Source organism: Salvelinus fontinalis, chromosome 11 (assembly GCF_029448725.1).
Source record: "Salvelinus fontinalis isolate EN_2023a chromosome 11, ASM2944872v1, whole genome shotgun sequence".
NCBI lineage: Eukaryota > Metazoa > Chordata > Actinopteri > Salmoniformes > Salmonidae > Salvelinus > Salvelinus fontinalis.
In genome coordinates this window covers 45455794-45466561 of record NC_074675.1, presented here as the reverse complement: position 1 = coordinate 45466561, position 10768 = coordinate 45455794, and positions in this window count along the sequence as shown.

The following is a 10768-nucleotide window of genomic DNA, read 5'->3' as shown; positions in this document are numbered from 1 at the left end:
TTTTGTATTTTTTCAAGTCAAATCGTTTGCGATAGTTTGACTATGATTGGTGTTAAGACAATTCTAATTAAATTATTAAATAAAATCATACTCTACCTTAACCACAATGTTTTTAAAAATGCTTTGGTTTGTTATGAAAAATAATACTATTAAACATTTGCATTTAAAAAGTATAACTTTTTAAATGTATATAAACAAAGTGCATATAAATCTAACCATTCAAAACGAATACAATCTGAACAACGTAATAGAATATTGCACCATATCAAAGAAAAATAAATAATTGGCAAAACTGCAGCATCCCACAAATTGAAATAAATGTAAAAAAACGATGCTTTTACACATGTGCATTTAAAGTATAACTTTTTAATGTATATAAACAAAGTGCAAATAAATGTAACAATTCAAAACGAATACAATCTGAACAACATAATAATAGAATAATGCACCATATCAAAGAAAAATAAATAACAATGTGCAAAACTGCCACATCCCACTTAAAACATTAAGCTGGTCCCTCTTTTCTCTCTCTTCTTTATTGCCATGTTATAACCAGCAGCACACAGCAATGCTGACCATATTTTGCTTTTATGAGAGATTTGCATTCAGAAATGCAAGCTGCCTCACTTTCGAGGGGCTGATGCGGTTTCTTCTCTCAGTAATTATTTGTCCAATTTTCAAGAAGACCCTCAGAGGGAACGGATGTGGCCACTATGCAGAATATCCCTGTCATGACTTTAGTAAGCCATGGGTAGACAGAGGCCTTGTTCTTCCACCAGCTCAGAGGATCTGCAGATCTTTGGAGGGGCTCCTCCAAATAGGATCGGACCTCCATTATGGCATCTGCTGAGGGATTCCTTCGTGCTGCATCCCCAGTTGCTCTCTCGTCAAACAGCATCCAAACAGCAGACGTTTGTGGCACTACTGCTGGTGCTTCTGCTCCATCTGATCACTCTTCTTCCTGTTGCCCTGGTGCCTGAGCCAACTGACTGCTGGAGCTGTCCCTCCCTGCTGCTGAGGTTAATCTTTGAAGAGCCTCAGCAATCGCTCTGGCATCGCTGAAGGCTAACTTCTTAAACCTGGGGTCAAGTGCAGCGGTTTCTGATAGCACGTGATTATATTCCAGTCTGTGGAACTTTCTGTCCATTGATGAACACAGGGTGTCCATCAACTCTGTCACGTCCTGTGGTTACATTTGCTTCTCTCTGGCGGTTGGCTGTGATTCGCTGCAGACCCTTACACAGGAGTACCATTTTTGAGGCTGTCACATAGCTGACAAGAGAGAACATTAACTTATTAGTTCAGGTTCATCTTTTGTCTACTGATACTAAATTCTCATCTACTGCTCATATACAGTTAAAGTCAGAAGTTTACATACACTTAGGTTGGAGTCATTAAAACTTGTTTTTTAACCACTCCACAAATGTCTTAACAAACTGTAGTTTTGGCAAGTCGGTTACGACATCTACTTTGTGCATGACACAAGTAATTTTTCTAACAAGTGTTTACAGACAGATTATTTCACTTATAATTAATTGCTTCACAATTCCAGTGGGTCAGAAGTTTACATACACTAAGTTGACTGTGCTTTTAAACAGCCTGGAAAATTCCAGAAAATTATGTCATGGATTTAAAAGCTTCTGATAGGCTAATTTACATAATTTGAGTCAATTGGAGGTGTACCTGTGGATGTATTTCAAGGCCTACCTTCAAACTCAGTGCCTCTTTGCTTGACATCATGGGAAAATCAAAAGAAATCAGCCAAGACCTCAGAAAAACAATTGTAGACCTCCACAAGTCTGGTTCATCCTTGGGAGCAATTTCCAAATGCCTGAAGGTACCACGTTCATCAGTACAAACAATAGTACGCAAGTATAAACCCCATAGGACCACACAGCCGTCATACCACTCAGGATGGAGACACGTTCTGTCTCCTAGAGATGAACGTACTTTGGTGCGAAAAGTGCAAATCAATCCCAGAACAGCAGCAAAGGACCTTGTGAAGATGCTGGAGGAAGCAGGTACAAAAGTATCTATATCCACGTAAAACGAGTCCTATATCGACATAACCTGAAAGGCCGCAGCAAGGTAGAAGCCATTGCTCCAAAACCGCCATAAAAAAAGCCAAACTACGGTTTGCAACTGCACATTGGGACAAAGATCGTACGTTTTGGAGAAATTACCTCTGGTCTGATGAAACAAAAATAGAAATGTTTGGCCATAATGACCATCGTTATGTTTGGAGGAAAAAGGGGGAGGCTTGCAAGTCGAAGAACACCATCCCAACTGGGAAGCAAGGGGGTGGCAGCATCATGTTGTGGGGGTGCTTTGCTGCAGGAGGGACTTGTGCACTTCACAAAATAGATGGCATCATGAGGGAGGAAAATTATGTGGATATATTGAAGCAACATCTCAAGATATCAGTCAGGAAGATAAGGCTTGGTCGCAAATGGGTCTTCCAAATGGAAAATGACCCCAAGCATACTTCCAAAAGTTGTGGCAAAATGGCTTAAGGACAACAAAGTCAAGGTATTGGAGTGGCCATCACAAATCCCTGACATCAATCCTATAGAAAATTTGTGGGCAGAACTGAAAAAGTGTGTGCGAGCAAGGAGGCCTACAAACCTGACTCAGTTACACCATCTCTGTCAGGAGGAATGGGAAAGAATTCACCCAACTTAAAACTTCTTCTTAATAGGGGGCACTGTTTTCACTTTGGGGAAAAATCGTGCCCAAATTAAACGGCCTCGTACTCTGTTCTAGATCATACAATATGCATATTATTATTACTATTGGATAGAAAACAATCTGAAGTTTCTAAAACTGTTTGAATTATATCTGTGAGTAAAACAGAACTCATTTGGCAGCAAACTTCCAGACAGGAAGTGAAAATTCTGAAAATGGGGCTCTGTGTCAGGGCCTGCCTATTCAACTGGCTTATATTTATGGTTCTGTATGCACTTCATACGCCTTCCACTAGATGTCAACAGGCAGTAGAAGGTTGAATGGGCTGTCTAGTTTGATGTGAGGCCAAATGAGAGCTTTTGGAGTGACAGGTCCGCTCTTTTGTCAGTTTTCAACTGCGCACAGTGGAACTCCACATTGTCTTCTGAAATGCGTCACGTATACACGACGAAATGCTCCGGCTCTGATTTTATTGGATACATATGAGAAAAACATCAAAAGCAAGATTTTCAACCGAGTTTGACCAGTTTATTCAACGTTTATTGGGACTTTTGGAATTTTTCGTTCCAGGCGCAACGATTTCTTGGAAATGTGCCCTCCACATGGCTAGCCAAAGTTGCTAATTCGACAGAAGAAATGGACATTCTAAAACCAAACAACGATTTATTCTGGAACTAGGACTCCTTGCACAACATTCTGATGGAAGATCATCAAAAGTAAGAGAATATTTATGATGTTATTTCGTATTTTTGTGTTTTATGTTGGCCCCAACAAGGCAGAGAATTGTAGGGCGCTGTCTCACAATATTGCATGCTGTATGTTGTACTAAAGTTATTTTTAAAAATCTAACACAGCGGTTGCATTAAGAACCAGTGTATCTTTCATTTGCTGTACAACATGTATTTTTTAGTAAAGTTTATGATGAGTTCTTTGGTTAGATTAGGTGACTGTCCAAAATATCTCCGGACAATATGGTGCATTGTGGCTACGTATTCACAATGTAAAACCACGATTTGTAGCTCTAAATATGCACATTTTCGAACAAAACATAAATGTATTGTATAACATGATGTTATAAGACTGTCATCTGATGAAGTTGTCCAAAGGTTAGTGATTAATTTTATCTCTATTTCTGGGTTTTGTGAAAGCTATGTTGGCGGTGAATAAATGGCGTTGTGTGTTTGGCTATTGTGGTGAGCTAATATAAATCTATATTGTGTTTTCGCTGTAAAACACTTTTTAAAAAATCTGAAATATTGGCTGGATTCACAAGATGTTATTCTTTCATTTGCTGTACACCATGTATTTTTCATATATGTTTTATGAGTATTTATGTATTTCACGTTGCTCTCTGTAATTATTCTGGCTGTTTTGGTGCTATTTGTGATGGTGGCTGCAATGTAAAACTACGATTTATACCTCAAATATGCCCATTTTCGAACAAAACATAAATGTATTGTATAACATGATGTTATAAGACTGTTATCTGATGAAGTTCTTCAAGGTTAGTGATTAATTCTCTCTCTATTTGTGGGTTTTGTGAAAGCTACCTATGCGGTGGGAAAAAAAAAAGTAATGAATGTATGTACTTGTAAGTCGCTCTGGATAAGAGTGTCTGCTAAATGACTTAAATGTAAATGTAATGTAAATGAAACATGGTGAAAACATGGCGTTGTGTGTTTGGCTATTGTGGTGAGCTAATATAAATATATATTGTGTTTTCGCTGTAAAACATTTTAAAAATCGGAAATGATGGCTGGATTCACAAGATGTTTATCTTTCATTTGCTGTATTGGACTTGTGATTTCATGAAATTATATTATATGATATCCCTGTCGCGTTAGGCTAAGCTATGCTAGTCAGCTTTTTTGATGAGGAGGATCCCGGATCCGGGAGGGAGACTCATTAGAGGTTAAATCATTCTCTCTACTATTATTCTGACATTTCACATTTTTAAAATATAGTGGTGATCCTAACTGACCTAAGACAGGGAGTTTTTACTAGGATTAAATGTCAGGAATTGTTCAAAACTGAGTTTAAATGTATTTTGCTAAGGTGTATGTAAACTTCCGACTTCAACTGTACATATATAATATTGGATTAAATAATGATGTAGTAATAACTGCTTACTCTACCTCTCTCCACTGTTCTCCACAGTGACCTGCTCAAATGATTCCAGGACTCGGCACACCTCCTCCACCACCTCCCATTCCTGTTGGGTCAGAGCATCAACAGGTGCATTGACAATGACCAGGGTAGAGATGATGGCATCCTTTGACTCAAGAAACCGCTTCAACATATAAAATGTTGAATTCCACCTTGTAGTGCAGTCTTGTTAAGGCCTCAGCTCAGGCATGCCCATCTGGCGTTGTGTAGACTTTAGTTTTTCAGCACCTACTGTGCTCTGTGGAAGTATTCCACAGCTGCTTTCACTTTGTCCACAGTGAGCTTCATCACCTTCAGAGGATCTCCTACAATAAGGTTGATTGTGTGGGCAAGACATGGATGATGGGTCCATTTAAAATGTTCATGGCTTTGGTTATGTTAGCTAACACAACAGACCACTTTTCCATCTACTTGCCATTCTCTGGCCACTCTCAACAGTTCCTCTGCCAAGTTCTCTGAGGTGTGTCTGTCGCTGAACTCAAAGCAGTCCAGAAGACAGCTAGACACTGAATAATCTTCAATGAAGTGACATGTAACCGACATGTAAGAAGTGGTTACCCTTGTTGTCCAGCAGTCAGTTGTAAGGCAAATTGCAGTAGCTCATTGGACTCTTTCCCGCACTGAAGCCTGTGTGCTCTCATACAGTTGTGGAATACGTGATTTTGAAAGGGTTTTCCTGCTTGGAATTGTGTACATTGGATTTAGACTATTGCTATAATATCTAAAACCTCTGATCTCCATGATCGAAAATGGCTGGAAATTGTTGCCAATCATTTTAGCCAATGCAATATCAATCTGGCCTTGTTTTGCTACAGACATAGACTTTGGCATAAACTGGTCCATAGAAGACTTTGTTGGTGGTTCGCAGAGTAGGCCTACTTGACTGACTGGACACATCTCCACGTGTGGAGGTGCTGGCTCCACCACTATCACTAGCAGGCCCGCTAGTTTCTCGAAGCTCCGCTACAGCTAGCTTCACAGTTGGGTGCACAGTTTGCATATGCCGGTGCAGGTTGTGCGTAGAACCGGCTTCATATTAGATTTTGTTTTGGCAAATTCTACGCTGTGCTCTAACATTATCTACATTACTAAAATGCATCCAAATGCTTCCGACTCATTTTCTAGCTGTTGTTTTCACAGCTGTCCTTCCTCTCTCTCCTCGGCTGCTAAGTGTGTGACTGTGAGTGAGTTGGCTCAGCCCTCCCTCACGCATCTTTGGTTCACTGGTTGACACTGCGTGTCTGATTGACAGGAACAACAGGTGAGGCTGTTACTCTGAGCAGACAGTCAGACCGAATGTGTGCGCTTGAGCATTTAGGCCTATATTATTTTATTTATTTTTAAATTTCCTTGAATTAGTTAATTCTATTCATGTAAATCTTTTGATTATTCATATCTTCATTTTGATTTATTTTTATAAATAGATTCGGCTCTTCTGATATGCGAGCCGGCTCCCAACTTTCACCTACAAGAGCCGGCTCTTAGAGCCGACTCGTTCGCGAACGACCCATCACTAATAAACTCAGCAAAAAAAGAAACGTCCTCTCACTGTCAACTGCGTTTATTTTAAGCAAACTTAACATGTGTAAATATTTTTACAAAATTAAGATTCAACAGACATAAACTGAACAAGTTCCACAGACATGTGACTAATAGAAATGGAATAATGTGTTCCTGAACAAAAGGGGGTCAAAATCAAAAGTAACAGTCGGTATCTGGTGTGGCCACCAGCTGCATTAAGTACTGCAGTGTATCTCCTCCTCATGGACTGCACTAGATTTGCCAGTTCTTGCTGTGAGATGCTACCCCACTCTTCCACCAAGGCACCTGCAAGTTCCCAGACATTTCTGGGGGGAATGGCCCTAGCCCACACTTTCTGATCCAACAGGTCCCTTACATGCTCAATGGGATTGAGATCCGGGCTCTTCGCTGGCCATGGCAGAACACTGACATTCCTGTCTTGCAGGAAAACACACACAGAACGAGCAGTATGGCTGGTGGCATTGTCTATAGGAAGGGTACCACATGAGGGAGGAGGAAGTCTTTCCTGTAACACAAAGCGTTGAGATTGCCTGCACTGACAACAAGCTTAGTCCGATGATGCTGTGACACACCACCCCAGACCATAACGGACTCTCCACGTCTAAATCGATCCCGCTCCAGAGTACAGGCCTCAGTGTAGCGCTCATTCCTTCGACGATAAACGCAAATCCGACCATCACCCCTGGTGAGACAAGACCGCGACTTGTCAGTGAAGAGCACTTTTTGCCAGTCCTGTCTGGTCCAGTGATGGTGGGTTTGTGCCCATAGGCGACATTGTTGCCGGTGATGTCTGGTGAGGACCTGCCTTACAACAGGCCTACAAGCCCTCAGTCCAGCCTCTCTCAGACTATTGCGGACAGTCTGAGCACCGATGGAGGGATTGTGCGTTCCTGGTGTAACTCGGGCAGTTGTTGTTGCCATCCTGTACCTGTCCCGTAGGTGTAATGTTCGGATGTACCGATCCTGTGCAGGTGTTGTTACACGTGGTCTGCCACTGCGAGGACGATCAGCTGTCTGTCCTGTCTCCCTGTAGCGATGTCTTAGGCGTCTCACAGTACGGACATTGCAATTTATTGCCCTGGCCACATCTGCAGTCCTCATGCCTCCTTGCAGCATGCCTAAGGCATGTTCACGCAGATGAGCAGGGACCCTGGGCATCTTTCTATTGGTGTTTTTCAGAATCAGTAGAAAGGCCTCTTTAGTGTCCTAAGTTTTCTTAACTGTAACCTTAATTGCCTACCGTCTGTAAGCTGTTAGTGTATTAACGACCGTTCCACAGGTGCATGTTCATTCATTGTTTATGACCGTTCCACAGGTGCATGTTCATTCATTGTTTATGGTTCATTGAACACGCATGGGAAACAGTGTTTAAACCCTTTACAATGAAGATCTGTGAAGTTATTTGGATTTTTACGAATTATCTTTGAAAGACAGGGTCCTGAAAAAGGGACGTTTCTTTTTTTGCTGAGTTTAGAATGTGAGGAGTGCATTGAATGAACAGTTGTGCTTTCAATCTCCCCATACATAGCCAAAACACACAATAGGGGAATATGAAAATGTATGACATATCCAAAACAGCAGCAGATCAACTTTACTCAAGATCAATAAAAAACAAAACAAGTAGGCCGCAGTTTGATTAGCCTACATATAGCACAGTAGACTGAAGAGTTCCACTCACATATTTTATATAGCCGTATATAATCTAATGAATCAAAGACATGGTAATTGTGTACACAAGAACTGTGCACTTAATAAATAAGGCTAACTACCACCAAACTGAAGTTCTACAAAAGGTAAAATCTCTAATGTGTGCCTATCAAAGCTAGAGTCAAAGACCTCAGACTTTGGTTTCCTCATAACGTTCTTCCACAGTGCTTGAATTGTTTACTTGAGAGTACCCATCTGATTTCTCTATGATAGTCCTTCAGTTGTCTTTTTTTAATTGAAAGTCCATTTGGGAAAAACATTTCCTCTGCCATTACTCAGACTTCCTCAACGGTTCTCCTTTTTGTCAACAGTGTCTTGTACCTTCACCGTTAACCGTCCTGACTTGCTTGTACTCTTGCTCATTGTTCATCCAGATTAGTTGTATTATTCTGTTTCTTATTGGCATTTAGTGGCGTGAAGTACTTAAGAAAAATACATTAAAGTACTACTTATAGTTTTTTGGGGTATCTGTACTTCATTTATATTTTTTTTACAACTTTCACTTTTTTTTCTCTTCTTTTTTTTCACCTTTATTTAACTTGGCAAGTCAGTTAACTTAAGAACAAATTCTTATTTACAATGACGTCCTACCAAAAGGCAAAAGGCCACCTGCGGGGACGGGGGCCTGAGAATAAAAATGAATAGAGTATAAATATAGGACAAAACACACATCACAACAAGAGACAACACTACATAAAGAGAGACCTAAGACAACAACATAGCAAGGCAGCAACACAACATAACAACAACATGGTAGCAACACAAAACATGGTACAAACATTATTGGGCACAGACAACAGCAAAGGGCAAGAAGGTCGAGACAACAATACATTACACAAAGCAGCCACAACTGTCAGTAAGAGTGTCCTTGATTGAGTCTTTGAATGAAGAGATTGAGATAAAACTGTCCAGTTTGAGTGTTTGTTGCAGCTCGTTCCAGTCGTTAGCTGCAGCGAACTGAAAAGAGGAGCGACCCAGGGATGTGTGTGCTTTGGGGACCTTTAACAGAATGTGGCTGGCAGAACGTGTGTTGTATGTGGAAGATGAGGGCTGCAGTAGATATCTCAGATAGGGGGGAGTGAGGTCTAAGAGTTTTATAAATAAGCATCAACCAGTGGGTCTTGCGACGGGTATACAGAGATGACCAGTTTACAGAAGAGTATAGAGTGCAGTGATGTGATCTATAAGGAGCATTGGTGGCAAATCTGATGGCCGAATGGTAAAGAACATCTAGCCGCTCGAGAGCACCCTTACCTGCTGATCTATAACTTATGTCTCCGTAATCTAGCATGGGTAGGATGGTCATCTGAATTAGGGTTAGTTTGGCAGCTGGGTGAAAGAGGAGCGATTACAATAGAGGAAACCAAGTCTAGATTCAACTTTAGCCTGCAGCCTTGATATGTGCTGAGAGAAGGACAGTGTACCATCTAGACATACTCCCAAGTACTTGTATGAGGTGACTACTTCAAGCTCCAAACCCTCAGAGGTAGTAATAACACCTGTGGGGAGAGGGGCATTCTTCCTACCAAACCACATGCCCTTTGTTTTAGAGGTGTTCAGAACAAGGTTAAGGGTAGAGAAAGCTTGTTGGACACTAGGGAAGCTTGTTGTAGAGAGTTTAATAATCCGGGGAGGGGCCAGCTGAGTATAAGACTATCATCTGCATATAAATGGATGAGAGTTTCCTACTGCCTGAGCTATGTTGATGTAAATTGAGACATTTCTAAAGAAAATAATGGAATTTTTACTCCATACATTTTCACTGACACACAAAATACTAGTTACATTTCGAATACTTAGCAGGACAGAGAAATTGTCAAATTCACACATTTATCAAGGGAACATCCCTGGTCATCCCTACTGCCTTTGATCTGGCGGACTCACTAAACACAAATGCTTAATTTGTAAATTATGTCAGTGTTGGCGTGTGCCCCTGGCTATCCGTAAATTTAAAATAAAATATTGTGGTTTGCTTAATAAAAAGAATGCGAAATGATTTATACTTTTACTTTTACTTTTCATACTTAAGTATATTTTAGCCTTTACAAGTATATTTAAAACCTAATACTTTTAGACTTTTACTCAAGTTGTATTTTATTGGGTGACTTAACTTAATAGAAAATTAAGTTAAAAGTGTTAAGTAAAAGTGTATCTTTACTTTTACTCAAGTATGACAATTGGGTACTTTTTCCACCACCGTTGGCATTGGTATTCCCCAACAATTCTGCTGTTTGTCCTTAACAGACCCTGCCTCTCCAACTCTGTTATCCTAGCCATGTAATTCTCTTGGCTGCAAAATGTGGAAAGCGTCTCTGTTCAAATCTGACAAATCACTGAGTGGATTGACTGAAGTATCAATCTGCAAAAAACATGGAGAAGAATGATTTGTTGATTTTAAAACAATGTTTCAATTGTAAAATAATTGAATCGTTTGATTTTGACTATTCATTGAGTGCTATTAAGTGAGCACGGAACATATGCACTTCACAAAACTAAATATGGTTACTCGCCAAACACTTGCACTTCCATGGGTTTGCTCTAGGATGTCCTCATCCTCTTTAATCCAATCATCCACATAATTTACAACTCTCCTTTTCCTTCTCTGTGAAAAGTCCAAATAATAAATGAGAATCAATGAAACAATGAAATCAGTTGCCAAAATAATATA